The sequence below is a fragment of the Cryptomeria japonica genome, chromosome 8 (genome assembly GCF_030272615.1).
Source record: "Cryptomeria japonica chromosome 8, Sugi_1.0, whole genome shotgun sequence".
Lineage (NCBI taxonomy): Eukaryota > Viridiplantae > Streptophyta > Pinopsida > Cupressales > Cupressaceae > Cryptomeria > Cryptomeria japonica.
Window position 1 is genome coordinate 69,406,463 of NC_081412.1, and position 21,711 is coordinate 69,428,173.

Sequence of the window (21,711 nt, forward strand, 5' to 3'; positions counted from 1 at the left end):
GACTGAAGTAATGCTCGAATGCATTAGCTGTGAGCAATACTGGATCTAACCAAGCAACTTGTGCTATTAGATAGATCAAACACTTGTTGATTACTCACATCTTTAACAAGTTAGTAGCCCCTAACCAGGTAGGCCTCAAAGCCTTTGTAAAATCCTCTAGCAAGGTGGTTCACACATGTGAATCTAAAATCCTCTAACAAGGTAGTCTTTAATCGGACTTATCTCCTAACAAAGATTGAGATTCCTAACAGGATCTATTCTGTCATGGTCATGGTCACAATGCTGCAACATGTAGAAGGAAAAATGGAAACATGTACAATGGACCTTGGAGAGCACCTAGACTTGTTTGCTATCACTGTAGCAAACTAGGTCACATTGCAAGATTTTGTAGAAGCAGAAAAAGTATATCTAATGATATGCCGGTCACTCAAGAAGGAGAAATAGATGTTGAAAGAGTTCAAGGGGACATGAAGAAAATATGGAAGAAGAAACCAACAATGTCGGAAGAGGAACCGGTTTCTGCACCTAGTGTGGAAATATCAGAACCGGCAAACTAAGCCTCAAAGGCTTAGGGGGAGCAAATGAAAAAATGCTTTCAAACCCCCGGTTAACACTGGTATAAGACCTTAACCGGTATGCTCTACCTGTTGCTTGGCAGAAGACCGGAAATGGTAAAAAGGCAAATTAGGGTTTACGCCCTAATATAGGAGCATTAATGATGGTAGGTGAGAGATGTATAAATGCATTTTTCAAATCATTTCTCACTATCTATTTTCGAGTGAAGAAAAGTTTTCAAGTGCAGAGCAAAGAAAAGGCAATTTGAGCTTAGATTTCAAGAAATTGGATAACTTTGAAAGAGATTCAAATCTAGTTTACAAGCGGTAGTGGAGAACTCAAAGTGGTGATTTGGCATCCGACAGAGAGCGAAGTAAAGCAGAATCAAGAAGCCCTAAATTCGCATTTGAAAGGTATTTTTCATGTTCTTGAAATACTCTTCAATGGCTTCTGCATCCCATACCAGTTCAAGCACATCCATTGAGTCAGAAAGTTTCATTCAGAGGAAGTCCAAGTATAATGCCTTGTCACAAGCTCCAGCTGGAGTCATAGTCGAAGAAGGAATTTTAGACTATATTGATTGCAAGATAGAAGACATAGGGTCCTTAGCCATTCATACTCAATTAGGTCTATTTTGCGGAAAGGACAAAAGGATCAAACCAAAGTTCAGTATCTGAGAGAAGAAGAAACTCCATAATGTGGTATATTTTCTGGAAGAGTTCACAGAGGATCACATCAGGATCATCTTGAGCAGAGTCCATGGTGACAAGATGTACCTAGAGAGAATGCATGATATCATGCCTGAGGCAATTCATGCAGTCACCAGTTTCTACAACACAGGGAAGTGCCAACCCTGAGAACAATAAGCAAAATGGAAATGACCAAGCTCACCAGTTCAACAAGTGATTCACGAGGTATGATAGTTAATCCTATCAAGGATGAACTAGTAAAATACGCCAGCATGGTGATAGGCTATAGAACATTCTCAGCCAACAAGATTAATTCTGTATCTGTTGTTGCAGTAAATGTCGCTTACCGGATGATTATAGAGGACAAATCATTTGACTTATGCACCGATATGCAGAGGCAAATCCTGTTAAATCTTAAGGCAATCAAAAAGGACAATTCACTAAGATTTAAGTTTGGACAACTACTGGTAGGGTTGTTTTTCTATTTTCAAGGCTACTTTCTGGGTGTAGGAGATGTCCAGTGGTCCCGTAACCAACCGGTAACCAAGCAGATAAAAGAAAGTGTGCAAGCCATTGGAACCGGCTACCCTGAGGTACTAAACAAATACTTTGATGAGTCTAGAAGACAGATGAGTCAAAGGGTACAAATCTCAGGTGACATAGTGAAGAAGTATGAAGATGACATCTGTTTCACTATTCAGGTGGACAAATGTCTAATGGAGGCTGTTGAGCCTAGAATGGAGGAAGTGGAGCCTATGGGATATGAGTTCATGTTTGATATGCTAGAAGGGTATGCTTCAACCCTTATTGCCTCACCTCTTGATCCAAAGGCTAAGTGAACTGAAACCTACTTGAAGAAGGGAAAAGAACCGGCAGCTAAGAAAGCTAAGGCAGTGCCTACAGCATCAGAACCAAATACCACTAAGACTCTAAGAGTGACCAAGCGATTACCGACAAAGAAAAAACCAGAGGTAACACCGGCAAAAGTCTTCGAAAGAAAGAGGAAGACTAAGGCAAATGAACCGGACTCCAAAGAAACCGAGTCTGATGAATAGCCAAAGAAGGCTAGACAGACCAAGAAGGTAAAGAAGAATTAAATGGCAACATTTGCACCGGTAAATATAGACATCTCCTCTTACAAACCTTTTACACATTGTCAAAGAATAGTAAAGAATATTAGGAAAAAGTTACTTCATGATTTAATTGATTATTATGATGAATTCAATAGTGAAGAAAAAGATGAAGTATTGCAGGAAATCATTCTTTATTTATGTAAAAATGACCGGTCACCATCAGAGATTAAATCTCAGACACTGGATTCATTATTTAAAGCATTGGGTAACAAATGGTGCATTTCCATTGAAAAGGAACAAGAGATTAGGGAGAAATTTTTTGCAAAGTACTTCCCTGAACTCTCAAATTCAGAATTATTTGATGTATTGGATCAAAATAAAGGTCTCTTCTTCACAAGGAGAAAAAGACTCTGGTTGTTGGAAGGGAGAGTTGATGATGTAGAAAAGGATACACATCAACACATGGCCCATGCTATTAGCTTTCACAAAGCTCGAATGGCCAACCTCCAAGTAGAAATGGAACCGGTTATTTCCAAACCGGATGAGGTTTTCAATGAGAAAGGAAACCTAGTGGAGGAACCAATTGACACCATAGATGTCAATGCCCTGGATATAGAAGATGTCACTCAAGACATACCTTCTGAGGGAACTAAACAGGGGCAACCAGCCAATCAGGTTGGTGAACAAGTTGTGGACACACAACAAGCAACAAAAGAATAGGAAGAGAAAAAGAAGAAGGATGAAGATGAGAAATAGGAAAAAGAGGAAGAGAAGAGAAAAGAGGAAGAGGAGAAAAGAAAAGATGAAGAGAAGAAGAAGCAAGAAGAAGAAAGTAAGAAGAAAGAAGAAGAGGACAAGGAAGAAAAGAAGAAGAAGGAAGAAGAAGAAAAGAGAAAGAAGGAAGAGGAAGAAAAGAAGAAGAAAGAAGAGAAGAAGAAGAAGAAGGAAGAGGAAGAGAAGAAGAAGGAAGAGGAAGAGAAGAAGAAAAAGGAAGAGGAAGAGAAGAAGAAAAAGGTAGAGGAAGAGAAGAAGAAGAGGGAAGAAGAAGAAAAGGAAGAGTAGAAGAGGAGAGCAGAGGAGAAGAAAAAGGTAGAGGAAGACAAGGAAGAAGAGAAGAGAAGAGAAGCGAAAAAGAAGAAAGCTAAAGAAGCCAAGGAATGAGAAGTGGAAAAAAGCTCTCAGGTGGAGACTCTGAAGGCAACTGGAAGCCAACCCTCACCAGTTGATCTCTCTATTCCTATCAATCTCCAATCTGCAAGTGAGTCAGAGCCTATACAGAGCATCAAGGTTGCTCAAGAGTGCCTTGAGATCATTCACAGGAAAAAGGAACATGACATCATTTAGATAGCTATAGACACACTTACTGATTTAATCCCCAGTACTAATCTTCTTGACACTGATTCATCACTAGCACAACTCAAACTTCTATGTACTATAGTGGATGATCAGGTGCAGGGTCTAGAAGAAGCAGCAGAGGCCAATGTAAAGAAAGAGCACCAAAAGGCTCTTAATGTTGCTCTCGTGAAGAAATTAAATGAGCTTAGGATTGAACTGTTAAAGGATCAAAAGGACATAAGGAGTGCCTTGGATGAGGGAAACTTTCTACTCAGCAAAATTTGTCAACCTCATCTATTCTGTGATGATGTGCTAGACAAGAAGCAACAACTTCAAACGGACTTACAGTCCTACTTAAGCACATTCAAGACTCCTTACGACTCCTTTGCAGCATATGGGAAAACCGTTCACCAGTTCTAGATACAGTCAGCCAAGATAGAGCAAGAGATCAACACAAGGTCTAGGGATTTGTAGGAGCTTCAAATGGTATTACTTCCATGACTGCAAATTCTCTAGAAATGCTATCTGAACCTAGATGCCCTGATAGTCACACAAGAACTGAGCACAATAGATGCCATGGAGGAACAGGTATCACAAATGCAGACAAAGAAGGAAGTGGCGACCTCCCTACTTGTGTCCTGGTCTCTTTCCATGAAACAATTTTTGCAGGACTATAAAGTGGTTTTTGACAAGTATTATTCATTATTGTCATAAACTTTTATATATATATATATGGAAACAGGTTTTTCAGCGGTACTTTGTCATTATTGGCAAAGGGGGAGAAGTATATGGTTTTAAAATTTTGAAATTTTGATATATGCTATGATATATGCTATATGCTCTGATGATTATGCTCTGAATGCAAAATTGCTATACACTCTGTTGATTAAGGGATAGTGTATATGCTTAGGGGGAGCAATTTTGTTAATGGCAAGTTTTTGTTGTAAAACACTTAGATGTCAAAATTTGATTTTCCTAAGTGTTGCCATCAATGCCAAAGGGGGAGATTGTTGGCATTTTTGATGTTTATGTTGTGATTGTCATTGATGGACACACACTTGTATTGAGATCCCCTTTATATGTATGAGCTCATGCTCAACCGGTATTTGTTCCAACTAGTATGTTGTATTCTAGTTTTTAGACTAGTAGTGATTTTGCAGAATGTGTTTCTCGATCTGAAGCGACATGTCGACCCCAAGCGGTTCGCAGATCACAAGCGGTACAAGGGTGCAAAGTGGCACAACACATTCTTACTAGTCTTCATTTTTGTCAAACCAACAACCGGTATTTTGTATGAACTGGTAATACTCTATGATGAGTTACCAACTGACATTTTGTGATGAGTTACCAATCCACTGATTGTTTGATGGTGCCGACACATTAACGGTGATTCCTGTGTCGTGTTACTAAGTATGTCTAGGTTCATTGAATGTAGGAAATTGTAAAGAAATCCTATTGGATTGACATGAAATCAGATTCCTTTAAAAAGTACATCATGTCTAGGGTTTTAGGTTGTTGCGAAAAGGGTTAATGTTGAGCTAGGGTTTAAGGTAGATGTTGAGTTGTTGGAAGAGTGATCTTATCTGAGAAGATCAAGTTGTAACTGAGAGAGAGATAGAGAAGACTGAAGTAATGCTAGAATGCATTAGCTGTGAGCAATACTGGATCTAACCAAGCAGCTTGTGCTATTAGATAGATCAAACACTTGTTGATTACTCACATCTTTAATAAGTCAGTAGCCCCTAACCAGGTAGGCCTCAAAGCCTTTGTAAAATCCTCTAACAAGGTGGTTCACACATGTGAATCTAAAATCCTCTAACAAGGTAGTCTTTAATCGGACTTATCTCCTAGCAGAGATTGAGATTCCTAACAGGATCTGTTCTGGTGAAGAACATTGTAAGACCTTAACCAGTCTAGTTTCTATTCTGCAGATAGTGACTTGTGAGTTCCATCTCACTGTGGTTTTTCCCAGTTGGGTTTCCACATCAAATATCTTGTGTTATGGTTGTATTTCTTTTGTGGGTGAATGTTTTATTCACATTTTGGTTTGTATGTGTGGTAACCGGTTTGACTGTCAGACTGCTTTACCGGTTTATCTTTAGATTGTGTAACTGTTTTAGTGCAAATATTTTTGGCATACTAATTCATCCCCCCCCTCTTAGTATTCATCATCTTTGGCATTGCTATCAAAGGGGGAGAGAGATCATGTGGAAAAAAATTGCTTTATCTATCTTATCTTAGGGGGAGTTTGTTGGTGATATCTTCTTTCTTTGCATTGACTATTTTTCACATTTATATGTTGCCATCAATGCCAAAGGGAGATATTGTTGCATTATTGGGGAGATTGTTGGATTTGGTTGATCATTGTTGTTGCTAGGATATGTTGTTGTCATTGTTGTTATCATTGTATTGCAGAATTCAATATTTCCTCCGACATATTCTGGTGTGATCATATCTTGTGCTGAGACTTTGGATTATTGTTTGGGATGATCTTGTGTATCTTAGTTTCATATGGCTCATGATTTGGTGCTCTGCAACTTATCTTTCCTTATGACAGTTGTTGATTGGTTGTCTTCTTGAGCTTTGAGATGTTGACCAATGAAGATTTGAAAAGAGGTGTTGGTGCATCTGTTCCAGATGATTCTAACATTCTTGCTAGTGTTTCTTAGTTGTTTCCTATTTTTTTTGTTGATCCGCATTGATCGTTGTGATAGTTTTTGGTGATTTATATGAACCGGTGATGATTTGTGTGTTATCCAATATTTTTGGTGGTGTAGCATGTTGCAGTTGATCTTGACAGGATTTTCGGTGGATGTAATCGTTTGGGAATTTGAATTAGGTCCATGCTATGTTATGTAAATCATTATATTCATCTAGTGGTTGATCTTTGTATCGTGTAATGTAATTTTGTAATTATGAGTTGAGGGTTGGGGGTTTAGCCGACCTTGTTATCAAGGTTTATGATTTGTATATATAGGTGATATACTTATGTAATTTAGTTGTCGGTATTGTGTCTGCATTATCAGAGAGAGGTAAATGAGAGAACAAGGATATATTATTCAATGAAGTGTTGAGGTGAGATTGGTGTTGCATGGAAGACAAATGTGCTTAAACGGAACTATCATCAAGCATTTGTGGATTCTATTATTGTAGATCATTCCTTCTAAATTGTAGTCTAAATCATATTGTAAGTTAGTGAAACTTCCCTGAGGGTTGTATCCTTTCGAGCATATATCTTTTGAGTAGTGAGATCTAGGCAGTGTGCCTAAATGCATGTGCATTCCCCATTGTAATATTTTCACATACTACTAGAGAGTATCATCTTACTGTGGGTAGGTTCCCACTGTGGTTTTTCCCTTAACCATTTTTTCCATGTCAAAATCTTGGTGTTATGTGTTGTGATGTTAATTTATTGTTGCACTTTATTTGTTTATGCTCTGTAGTTTAATTTATTGAGATCCAATGAAGACTGATTCACCCCCCCCTCTCAGTCTTCCTTCTTGATTGGTGTTAACACTTATCACAATGTGTGCAAAAGTCAATACTAGTTCCCTTCAATCCTATGGAATTCTATCACCCCTTAATATAATCTTCCTTTCATTATCCTATCCACTCTCCTACATATCTCTACCATAAAATCCCTTAAATCCTCACCTTTACATAATTTATCCTCATCCATTCCACTTGCAAATGTGCCTTGGAGTATTTCACCTTCAAAATAACAAGTCACTACCAACATCTAGTGGTCATCCTCCATGGGCTCTCCTTACCACACCATAAAAATAAGATATCTTGATTCCTGTATCCACATCCAATATCATCCTCATCTTTTAATCCCTTATCCGCCTTCTTATACTCCATTCCTATCCATTTATCCCCCTCCAATTGAAAAAAGAAAAATTATAAATATTATAAATTATAAAGATATATAATCAATATGATAGTGAAAACCGAACAAACAAGCACTCTATGGAAGTAACATAATAAAAATTTGGAAATTAGAATCATGTTTAATTTACTCTTTTACTTTCACTTTACACTTGGGGGAAAGCTCCATCCACTTCATCCTAGTTACCCCATCCTATCTCATTCATCCCATCTACTTATCTAATATATTCACATCTACCCATCATATATGATTATATCCCACCCCTCCACCCTCCTTTCAATCTTAATGATGTCAAGTGCAACATCTAAGCATGCTTTAAACAATACAAACTTACTTTCTATATAGTCCATCTATCCTTCATCTCCATCCATGAAAACCTTTCTATACAATGCTCTATTAATTTGGTAAGCTTTCCAACTCATTTTTAGTTCATTTATCACACTAAACCTAAATTGTACCATCTCCTTTCCATTAATTCAACTCCTTAGGCTTCCATGTTCTATCCCTGTTGATCCATCCAACTTGTTCATCTATTTTTATACCTCCACACTCATGTTTGTTAGATAGTTTAAATAATCTGAAGACAACTGAGAGTGGGGGGTGAATCAGTTGTCACAGATTACCAAAACATTTAGCAATTAAAACTTTAATACCAAAACCTAAAACATTAATACCAAAATTCTTAAACCAAATACCAGAATAGCAATTAAACCAATTAAGCATAAACAATAATCAGAGAATAAATACCATCTACATGACACCAAGATTTATACATGGAAAACCCGGTAAAGGAAAAAACCATAGTGGAAATCCTACCCATAGTCAGATAATACTTCTGCAATAAGTATCTAAATTATAATTGAGGGCCCTACACTTGTAGGAAGGCCAAAAGCCTAGAGCGCACTGCTCATCACAAAAGGAGTCTCATTGACTATATAGAAATCCAAACTACAATCCAGAAGAATGAATTAACTGCAAAGATAGCATCTCCTATGCTTGAGTACAGTTTCGTTTAAGCTCAATACCAGAGGAATAAATCCTCTTATATAAACCCAACTCGATATCCAATGATCGACCAAATCCTCTACCTAAATGATATAACATTATTTGCATATTACATATCCATATCCCTTTCCTATCACCATATGATCTACAATGAGATCTTACATCATATATATACAAACCCTCAACCATAAACAATCACGTCGGCCACCAGATGATAAACCAATTATATAATTACAAAACATGTCGGCCTTAGACCAAACAAATAATATTCAACTCATAAGACATCCCAGAAACACATTGAGAGGTCCAATCCACACGTTACATTAAGTCAGTCCATAACCTAGATCAACCGGGACCCAATATAGGTCCACACGCTAAAGAAATGATCCCAATCCTCCAATTCTCGAACATGATCACCATCACCATCTTGAATACATACCAAAAGCTGCACCAACACCACTTATGCATATCATCAAAGATCTTCATCAAAGCTCTGTCAGTGAAACCCTTGCCGAAACCACAAACCAAGTTTCCAAGCAAATAGGATAGCATCCGATCACTAGACCAAAACCAACTGGCTGAATATGAACATGAGTATCATTAATAAGCCAATTCCATAACCAAATCATATGAGAGCATACCGGATCATGTCGGATCCAATCCAACTAGAAACCATACATCTTATTGGGACCAGAAGGGTGTCAATAAAGCATCCAAAATATCTAGTCTTGACATCAATGACAAAACATCAATGCAACACATAATTAATTCCTCCAAATGGCCAACAATATCCCCCTTTGCATTGATGGAAACACTATATGTGAAAAACATCTAAGCACCAAGAAAGGCCAAATGAGTCTCCCCCAATGGAAGACAACCAACAATCTCCCACATAAAGATAGAGAAATGAAATTTTGAAACAAAGACCAAACTCCCCCTTTGAATAATATCTCTGTAAAGATCTGAATTACACATATATCCCCCCCCCTAATGTATGCAACTCCTTTTTTTCACATCAATATCTCTCCCCCTTTGCAATAAATGCCAAAAATTTGACAAAAATATCAAAGCAAAAACAAAAACCATTGAAACACAAGGCTAACTACTCCCCCTGAGTAGTAGCATCCCCACATCAATGCCAGAATAAATGATATCTCTGATATTACATACCAGATTGATGCCAAATTACATCAATCAGTTCTCTACTGGAGGGACATAAACCCCTAACCCATCTCTCAGGTACTCAAATGATTCTTTAGGCAAAGGTTTAGTGAAAATATCTGCAATCTATTTTTTAGTGTTCACATAAACCAATCTGACTTCATTTTCTTCCACCTTCTCCTTCAAAAAGTTATACTTGATAGATATGTGCTTATTCTTAGAATGAAATATTGGATTCTTTGATATGTCAATAGCAGCAGAGTTATCATAGTGAATAACTACTGGTCCAGTGCAATGCACTTCGATATCCTTCAACATTTTCTTCACCCATAGAACCTATGTATAGTTAGTAGCAGCAACAACATACTCAACTTCAATAGTAGATAAAGAAGTATATGACTGTTTCTTGTTGATCCATGAAACCAACTTCTTTCCAAGAAATAAAGATCCACCAGAAGTACTTTTCTGATCATCAACATATCCAACCCAATCAACATCTGTATATGCACATAAAGTAAAGTCATCATCCTTAGGGTACCACAAACCATATTGTGATGTACCTTGCAAGTATCTAAAAATCTTTTTCACCGCACTCTCATGATTTTCTCTAGGATCACTCTGAAATCTTTATGCAATACAAATAACATTCATTATGTCAGGCCTAGTCTAAGTCAAATAAAGTAGACCTGCAATCATAGATTTGTATCTTGTAGGATTTATTGGTGTAGAAACATCTTTCCTTGTCAATTTCTCACTTGTAACCATAGGAGTACTTACTGTAGATCCGGAAATTGAAAACCATCAAAACAATAGCAATTAGGACAACCACAAAACCTAAAGCTTCTATGAAAGCAATCCTAAATCCAATCAATGAAGACATAAAGACAAGATATTCAAATCAAATGAAATCGAAGAAAACCGACGCAGGTATCTCCTTCATGTGGCTCCTTTGTTCTTCTTTCACCTACAAATTTGATGTGGATCTCACTTACAAGTGCAAAATGCAAGTGGAAAACAAGTTGTTGAGAGATGAAATTCACAGCATAAGGTTACTCAAAAATGTGATTGATTCCCCCTTTCATTGAAGAAAATCATCCAATTTATAGAGAAATTGGAGAGAGGACAATATTAGCATGAAGAGATTTGAAAGGAAATTCAAATCAAGAATGGAAAAATTATGACAAATGTGTGACACTTTCTATGCAAGGTGTATGACAAATTATGCACAAATTATGACAAGTTGCTATGCAAGATGTATGACAAATTATGACAAGATTGAAATGCCATTCCCATGACAAAAGGGAAGAGAGAAAATAGCCTCCATGATTGCAACAAATGGAAGCATAAACATAGGAGAAAATGAGGGAATGCAATTAGGGGAAATATTAGAAAAATTAAAGAAAATAGGAGAAATAGAAATTAGGAATTAGGAGAAATTAGCAAATTAGAAAATTGAGGAAAAAGATGAAATAGAAATTAGGTGAATTAATTAATAGGTTTTCATCCATTAATTAATTCATGAAAGAGACCTAGGACTAAATAAATAGATTTATTTAACCCACAAAGAAGAAGAAAAGGATTAAATGAACAAATCATAAAACCCTAGAAATAAGAGGACAAGGAATTAGGTCAAGACAACAAGAAATTAATGTAGGTTCGATCATGATTCTAATTGATAAAGGACCAATGTTGATAAATGATTGAGATTGGTTGACAAAAATCAATGACAAATTGACCAAGATTGACAAGGAGATCAAATTGATAGGCACCAATTGACGAGGAACAATGACTAATCAATCTAAATTGACATGATTGAAAAGGACAAGGATCGATGATGAATCGATCGCAAAACAACAAGATTGACAAGGACAAGGATCGATGATGAATCGATCGCAAAATAACGAGATTGACAAGTTGATAATCGCAAATGATTACTAACAAGCTAAAGATGATTGAAATATTGATAAGAGGACAAAACCCTAATTCTATCATCGATTAGGATTGACGATGTCCAAAATGATGATAAATGAGCACGCACCATGATGTGACAGGATAAGATCAACCAATATCATGACTGAAGATTGCTATCGACAAGAGCTAATTCAAAAGCGATAAAAATGAGGAATGCAGAAGGAATCGATTCTCGCAAATGATAAAGACCAAGTGCGCAACATAGAAGAAATGTTAATGCGACACAAGGACCCTAAAATAAGACAATGTGCAAATGTTAAAGTATGACTCCACAAGCGTTGACCATTTTTAGACATCTACATTTTGCCCCTCTTTGAGACAATGCAATTCTAAGTGTTGTTTCAAAGAACAATAATGAAAATGCCCTAGACAATAACAATGACATATGCATGCCCCCTCGAGGAATTAGCCAGAAAAATCCAGAAAAGAGGCCAATTTATCGAAAATAATACCAGGCCTAGACCAAGATGACTGCAATGACTGACAGAAGAAATATTAGGTAGCGGAAATTAGATGGAGAAGAGTTACTGGTGAAGAAAAATCTTGCTTTCACAAATGCACAAAGAGTAGGTGAGAACCTTTATTTATTGTAGCAAAGTGGATGCAGAGCATCATGGAATTGAAGGCCAGAGCTGGAACACAACACCTTTTGCAAAAAACAAACACATCGTACACAAGGAATGAGTGAAGCATCCTAGGGTGCATACATCAAGGGTCGAGGTATGTGCGGTGTTCACAAAGCGAACGTACTTATCACAAACACCCAATGATATAGTTGCCCCAATTTATGACAAACATCCCACAAACAGCAAACACAACAAAAAAAAAGGAACGGGACCATGAACCATCCCGGTCACTCTAAATCACTCAGTGACATCATCGAGCAACATAAGAACATGATCGAAGCCAAAGATAAATTAGTAAAAAGATAAGACGTACAAATTCAACCAAGTCAAACAAACAGTCTGATCGTCATTGTCAAAAGTGGAAAACAAGATTGATCATGCTATCTGGTTTCAGGGAATGTGGTACCCCATCGAAGATAGGACACAGTCTGGTTTCAAGTATACCACACCCTATATAAGACCCATGATAATGTTGACAAGGACCAATGGTAATGTTGATGCTATTTTGATTGATATGACAACTGTGATCAGGTTGAATGCTTGCTTGGTCGAACAGGTTATCTGTTAATGTGTGATTTCATTAAAGCACAATGTTTGATTGATTGTCGTTGGATGTATGCTCAACGATCTATCTATGCACAAAGGGGGCCATTAATTGACAAAATGTAAAATGCCAAAGAAATTGTTTTTGGATTTTGATGTTTTCACTTTGTAGGAATTTTGAGTTTTTTACAATTTTTTTTGTTCGTTTTTCAGGACTTTATTTGACATTTTAGGGATTTTTTCAGGACATTATATGATAAGAAAGCTCTAGTCCGCACGCAACAATAACTCCAGTAATTGATCATGACAAGGGGTGTGCACCCAATGAAAATTTGAAAGACATATACAGTGACCAGGACCAAAACATATGCACAAGGACTGGAAACCTGAGTATGCAAGACAATGATGTTGACCAATCACAGGCCTAGAACAAAACATTGGGTCAGGGTAAGGATAATCGTGATAAACCTGCAGGGGGGAAGTACAGCTAGGAGTCATGATAGATAACGGAGCAATAGTCTTTTACACATGGCGCTTGTTTACCAGGTTTTCACCATGGTACTTGCCCAAAGCACTTGTTTGCCAAGTTTTCACTAGAGGGCGAATTATTTTCTTTACTTACTTTTCTTTTCTTTTTTTTTCAATTTTTCACTTTTTTTTTTTTTTGTATTTTTGAGCTTTTGATTTTTTTGTTTTTTTCAGGATCATATTGAAGAACTACTGACAGAAAAACTATGCCCAATACTTTCGAAGGTGCATGCTATTTACAGGATCTGATAGAGGTTCACCATCTGGGGTTGCAAGCTGATATGCCCCTGAACCATAGGCTGCAGTAACTATGAAAGGTCCAACCCAATTAGGCTCAAATTTTCCTTTGATGATGTCAGTAGATTGTGTATTCTTCGAGTTTGCCTTTAGGACCAAATCTCCCACTTCGAAGTGTCGCCCTTTGACCTTCTTATTATAAGAGCGACAAAGACGATTTTGATATGCTTGCAAATGTGTCAAGGTTGTTTGACGTTTCTCATCTAACATCTCAAGATGATGCAGCCTAGAGACTCTATGCGTCTCATCATCAATCAAATGTTGCAAGGAAACACGCAAAGAGGGAATTTCCACTTCTAAGGGTAAAATGGCTTCCACACCATACACCAAGGAATAAGGTGTTGTGCCAGTAGGTGTGCGGATGGAAGTGTGATAAGCCCATAGTGCTGGATTCAACTTTACATGCCAATCTCAACTAGCATCATTGACAACCTTTTTCAAGATCTTAATGATGGTTTTATTTAATGCTTTGGCTTGACCATTACTTTGTGGATAGTAAGGACTGGAGAAATGGTGTTGGATGCAAAACTTTTCACAGAGTTCCTTGACATCTTTATTTTTGAATGGATGACCATTATCTGTGACTATTGCAAGGGGAACCCCATATCTGCATATGATATAATTCAATAGAAACTTTGAAATTTGAACACTAGTGATATAGGTCATAGGGATAGCCTCGATCCATTTTGTAAAGTATTATATGGCTGTGATGATGAATTTGTGTCCGTTTGCAGATGTCGGGTGAATCTTGCCAATAAGATCTAATCCCCATTGAGAAAAGGGCCACAAAGATGTGATAGAGTGAAGTTCTTGAGCTGGCACATGAATGTAATTTCTGTGTATTTGACATTTGTAGCATTTCTTGACAAAATCATGAGCATCCTTTTCCACGGTGGGCCAATAATATCCAGCACTAACCAACTTTTTAGCTAGACTCAGACCATTGAAATGGCCCCCACATATACCATCATGAACCTCGTGTAAAGTCGTGCTGTTTGGCTAGAGTTTGAAGAAGATTCTTTGCCCTTGTCATGATCAAGCAAAGGAGTTTTGAAAATTGTATGATCAGTGTTAGAGGTCACATTGGGTGGGTCTACCTCAATTACTCCTTGATCTAACAAATCTTAAATCATATGTTTCAATTGAAAACACGATGCGGTTTTATGTCCTTTTGACTGATGGTATTCACAATATGCATTATCATTCCACCAATGCGGCTTTACCAATGGTTCTTCCTTGACATCTGGTAACTTGATAAAATTTGCTTGTATCAATTGTTTCATTACTGATTCAATAGGCTCTCCCAATGGCATAAACTATCGAGGAGGCCCATCCCTTGATCTGAAAGGATTTCGTTGCTGGTTTTGTTGCTAACCTTGTTGTTGATTATACTGTTGGTATTGCGGTTGTTGAATAACATTGCTTGCTTGTGTCTGATTTTGTTGCATAGCTGACATATTAGGAGCACTCAATTTCTTTATCATGAACTTGGGTTGATTTGCACTCACTGCTCTTGCGTCGACAACTCCATCATTAGTGACATTCTTGTTTTTGTACCAAAATCTATTTTTGTCCCCTGAATTGTTTGTGGTGTCACTGTCTTTGTTGAGCTTAATGAGTCCCTTAGCTACAAGAGCATTTTAAATGTTCATCCCTTTCTTTATGAGCTTCTCAATGGTACTAGGACTTTTCAGTTTGAGCTCATACATCATTTTTGGGACCAAATTTTGAATAAATAAGTTCACTTGTTGTTCTTCAGGTATATCTAGGGGAGAATGATTGTACAAGCTTCGCCATCTTTGTAAGAAAGTCACTAATGGTTCACCTTGCTTTTGCTTTGTCTTGCATAAATCTAACATGGTCACTTCATTGTCAATGTTGAATGCGAAGTGGGATATAAACTTTTGAGCCAATTCTGGCCATGTCTTTATGTTCCTTGGCAAATGTGAATACCAATACATGGCTTGCCCTATGAGACTTTGTGCGAATAAGTGCATCAAATATGTTTCCTCATAGCTCACTTCAGTACATGCTGTGAAAAATGCTCGAATATGGTCTTTTGGATTGCCTTTTCCTTTATATTTCTCAAAATTAGGTGCCTCAAAATGCTTAGGAAAGGGAGGCATGTACAAGCTCTTGTCAAATGGATTAGGACATAAATCTTGATCTGTGTATAATTTATTTGTCCCTTTGGTTTGCAATGCGTCGATTTGTCATTGCAACTTCTCAAGCTATTATGCAATTGTGTCAGATAGCGAATATTTTGGAAGTTCATCATTCATTCTTGGGTGTACTCTTTGTCGATACATCGTGCTATCCATTGGTTGTTGATGCTCTAAAATTGATGTCTTTGGTGTCTCTGGCATATAAAGTTCTTGATATAGCTCTTGTTGTTGTTGTTGTGCCATGCCTTGACATTGACCCTTTTGCTGTGCTTCTTGTGATGGGATCATCATTTGTAGCCTTGGTTGATATTGCATGGACATCAGTTGTGGTTGTGATGTATGATAACTTGTTTTTCCTGGCACATATTGAGGCACATGTTGTTGTTGATGCTAACGAATCAGAATTTTCTGACTTTGTGCCAATTGTTGTTGTCCTGATGTAAATCCCATTATTTGCAAAAAAACTTTGTTTGGGAGGTTTATGTTGTTTCTCCTTTAGATGGGGTATGGCACTTGCATTGACTTGTTGTGTTGTTTGTCCAATCCATTGTGGTGGTTGCAAGTTTGAATTGACTTGTAATGGTGCAGAAGACACTGCAACTTGTTGTTGAATGCAATATTGTTGTTGTTGTGCATTACTTGTTTGCGCATTCGATTGTGCCTTTTGTGCATTCCTCAATTGTTGCAACACTTGTTGTTGGTGCACACCACTATATGTGGCTCTTTGTGTTGCCACTATCGAAGGATCTGTCACAATATTTTGCATAACGGGTACTTGAGTATTTGGCAACCGTATTGAACTTTATGGGACATATAAACTTTGTTGCATTCTAGAATTGTTTTGAACATTCGTAAGATCAGGCATTCCAGTCATAAAGCTTTCTTGCATCTTAGATTTGGATCCACTTTTAGGTATTCGAGTAATCACTTCTTGTTGAGGGACACCTGTCAACATTTGTGTGGCCATCATTTGATCTTGTGTTAAAGGTGTTGCATTAAACAATGGATTGTTTATTGTTTCGAATGTTGACTTTTGTGGAATAGTTAGTATCAAAGTTTTTGAAGCATGCTTACTCAACGACATGTGTTGAGGTTCTTGTTGCACATTTTCTTCATTTGGATGTGGAGAGAAACTTAACAGATCATCGCCTTGTTGTTTTTGCACATTAGTTTGCTCATTTGAGGAGGTCACATTACTCGTCATATCAAGATATTTTTGTGGAAACATCTTAAAGACCTTGTTCAAGAATTTATCCATCCTTTTTGTCACCTTCGAATCTTTAAGGAGCATATCAACATCATCGAAAGCAACAGAATCTGATGAAGAATCTGGTAAAACATTTGGATTTATTTCTTGTTGAATGCCTTGATCTAAACCAAATCCTTATGAAAGAGTTTGTTCCTCATGTAATGTTTGAGTTTGAATTTCATGTTGCAGGTTCAGTTGATTCCAGTCAAAAGGTGCATTTTCCTTTGGCGTTGGTGGAACAATCTTATATCCCGATTTCATGGGTACAAACACTGGCTCATATAATGGAGGTGGTCCAAGTTAAACCATTCCATATTGTGGTAATGATGTGTTTGATGAACCTTCAATTTGTAATGTTTGACTAGGTTGAAACTGTGAGTTTGATATGTTGTCAATGGGTTGATATGTTGGTTCGCCCATCTTCTTAGATTTTGACCTTGTTTCAACAGGCATGTCACTATGCAAATGCAATATTTTTGGGATTTTTTATTTTATTTTAAAAGGATGATGTATGATATGCAACTAAATGCAACTTAAATAGATGAAAATGCAATCTATGGCAAGAATGCAACCTATGTTTTTGTTGTTTTTCAAGATTTGGACAAACTTTTTGGAATGCAAACCTAAAGACTCAACCTTGGGAAGTTGAAATGAAGCCAAGACCTTAAGGACAAAGGACCAAATGAAAATAGGACAAATTGACAATGTCTCACCTATATGCTTGGATACTAAGCTAGGTTTGACAAAAATGATATTAATGAAAGGACAAATTTTAGACAAGGTCAAGACTCCCTAACAACAACTTAGGGTATTATCCAAAGTTTTGATTTTTCAAGTTTGACAAACCAAATTTTTGAGACTAAATGCAAGAAGGCAATGATTATGACAATGACTTAGGATATGACATGAAAATGATCTAAGGATATGATATGACAAGATGACAATACAATGATAAGGATATGCAAAGACCAATGACTTGGAATATGCAAAATGCAACCTAGGCAAGACCTAATTTTAGCATGAAAAGGATAATGCACAAATGTCACCTAAATGGAAATCTAGCTTGGATATGACAATGAAATGCAAACTTAGGGAAATGATTTTGAACCTAAGTACAAAATGAGGACGCTTGCAATGAAAAGGACTAAAATGAAGGGAGATGACAATATGCCCTAGGACCTAAGTTGGACTATGCAAAACCTAGCATAAAGTGACATGAATTTTGAAACAAAGATATTCAATGTTTTGAAAAGCCATGTTCAAATGTTGGATGAATACTTGGACAAATTTTGACTTTTGTTTGGATTTTCTTTTGAATTGAAGGTTGTTGATTTTGAAAACCCAAGTTGATTATGAGCACTTTTGAAAGTTTATTTTTGATTTAACCTTTGACAATCACGGAAGACAAAATGTTTGTTTGACTTTGACTCAAGACAATCAAGCACATTCACAACAAATCCTATGGTCGGCAAGGGCAATATCTGTTGAATCCTCTAACCATAAAATACAACACTCAGCTGGATAGCTAGATGCTTGGTAGCACTGGCTCCCCCTTACAATGCACTCACTTCTCAGGCATACCAAGCTTCAAGTTCAAGGGGCATCACTTCCCAAGAACTTGCTATCTCTAACTGAGGAGTACATGAGAGGTGTCTTCGGCATGCGCGTATCACAATGCCTGAGCCAACAGATAGAAGGATTTTGGCATCTAAAAACAAGAGATTCTAGTAAGGGTATATGTTCGGGTGGGTATTGATCCGGTGAATAAATCATCGCAATACCATTCCAGCACCCATTGTCTATAGCTTTCATGCATGGTGTTCATTAACCTTTAAGAAATGAAATGTGGAACTACTTTAAAAATTGCAAGCAAGATGTTTTAATGAGAGCCTTTGACCGCATCCTGCATAAGATTTGTTAGTAGTTGCATTTTTAGTCTTCATCACACGTAATGCCAAGATGCTGCACAGAGAATTAGTACCAAAGAAAAACCAGAATCCAAGAAACCAAATGAAAACAAACAAATTTGCAAGTAAAAATAATTGATTTCACCTCTGTTTCTAGCCTTGCACAAGTGCAGAATGCCTCAACACAGGCGCAGAACCAATCAACACATGCTCATAAAACTTCAACACAAGCACAGAATTATTAACACAAGTGCATAAAACTTCAACACCAACGTAGAAAACTAAAACACGGGTGCAGAAAACTTCAATACAAGCACAGAAGTGTCCAAAGAGCTCCGAGTCACCTTGTTTCTTGAGTTTTTCACCTGCAAACAGCTCAAAAGCACTGAAAACATGGTTAAGGGGTTAGTTCACGTCGGGTTCACTAGAAAAAGTAGATCAGGAAGTTGAAAATCATCAAAACAATAGCAATTAGGACAACCACAAAACCTAAAGCTGCTATGAAAGCAATCCTAAATCCAATCAATGAAGACATAAAGACAAGATATTCAAATCAAATGAAATCGAAGCAAACCGACACAGATAGCTCCTTCATGTGGCTCCATTGTTCTTCTTTCACCTTCAAATTTGATGTGGATCTCACCTACAAGTGCAAAATGCAAGTGGAAAACAAGTTGTTGAGAGATGAAATTCACAGCATAAGGTTACTCGATAATGTGATTGATTCCCCCTTTCATTGAAGAAAATCATCCAATTTATAGACAAATTGGAGAGAGGACAAGATTAGCATGAAGAGATTAGAAAGGAAATTCAAATCAAGAATGGAAAAATTATGACAAATGTGTGACACTTTCTATGCAAGGTGTATGACAAATTATGCACAAATTATGACAAGTTGCTATGCAAGATGTATGACAAATTATGACAAGATTGAAATGTCATTCCCATGACAAAAGGGAAGAGAGAAAATAGCCTCCATGATTGCAACAAATGGAAGCATAAACATAGGAGAAAATGAGGGAATGAAGTTAGGGGAAATATTAGAAAAATTAAAGAAAATAGGAGAAATAGAAATTAGGAATTAGGAGAAATTAGCAAATTAGAAAATTGAGGAAAAAGATGAAATAGAAATAAGGTGAATTACTTAATAGGTTTTCATCCATTAATTAATTCATGGAAGAGACCTAGGACTAAATAAATAGATTTATTTAACCCACAAAGAAGAAGAAAAGGATTAAATGAACAAATCATAAAACCCTAGAAATAAGAGGACAAGGAATTAGGTCAAGACAACAAGAAATTAATGTAGGTTCGATCATGATTGTAATTGACAAAGGACCAATGTTGATAAATGATTGAGATTGGTTGACAAAAATCAATGACAAATTGACCAAGATTGACAAGGAGATCAAATTGATAGGCACCAATTGACGAGGAACAATGACTAATCGATCCAAATTGACATGATTGAAAAGGACAAGGATCGATGACGAATCAATCGCAAAATGACAAGATTGACAAGGACAAGGATCGATGAAGAATCGATCGCAAAATAAGGAGATTGACAAGTTGATAATTGCAAATGATTACTAGCAAGATAAAGATGATTGAAATATTGACAAGAGGACAAAACCCTAATTATATCATCGATTAGGATTGATGATGTCCAAAATGATGATAAATGAGCATGCACCATGATGCAACAGGATAAGATCGACCAAAATCATGACTGAAGATTGCTATCGACAAGAGCTAATTCGAAAGCGATAAAAATGAGGAATGCAGAAGAAGGACTCAATGCTCGCAAATGATAAAGACCAAGTGCACAACATAGAAGAAATGTTAATGCAACAAAAGGACCCTAAAATAAGACAATGCGCAAATGTTAAAGTATGACTCCACAAGCGTTGACCATTTTTAGACGTCTACACTTACCGGTTTAGAATATCCCATACCAAATTTCTTCAACAATTCCCTTGCATACTTTGTTTGACAAATGAAAATACCTTTGTTAGTCTGAGTAATCTGCAACCTAAGAAAAATTTCATTTCCCCAATCATAGACATTTCAAATTCCTTCTCCATATTCTTAGAAAATTCCATGCATAACTTATCTTCACCTCCAAAAATAATGTCATCAACAAATACTTCAATAATCAGTATATCATCATTAGTGATCTTATAATATAAATTGTTGTCAGCATTACCCTTAGTAAAACCAAGCTTCCTAAGATATTTATCAAACCTTGCATACCAAGCTCTAGGTGCATGTTTCAATCCATATAAAGCTTTGTTTAATCTGCAAACCATGTTTTTATCATCTAAAAGTGAAAAAACATCAAGTTTCTCAATGTAAACTTTCTCATCAAGATCCCCATTCAAAAATGCACACTTAACATCCATCTAATTAATCTTGTAGTTTTTATGGGTAGCATAGGCAAGAAATAATCTTATAGCTTTAATCCTAGCTACAGGTGCAAAAGTCTCACCATAATCAACTCCTTCCTTTTAAGAATATCCTTTACAAACCAATCTAGCCTTGTTCCTTACAACTTGACCATCCTCATTCAATTTATTCCTAAAAACCCATTTAGTTCCAATAACATTCTTATTTTTAGGTCAAGGAACTAAAGTCCATGTGTTATTCTTCTCAATCTGATCTAATTCTTCTTCCATAGCTTTCAACCAATATTCATCTTTACATGCTTCAATTACTGAT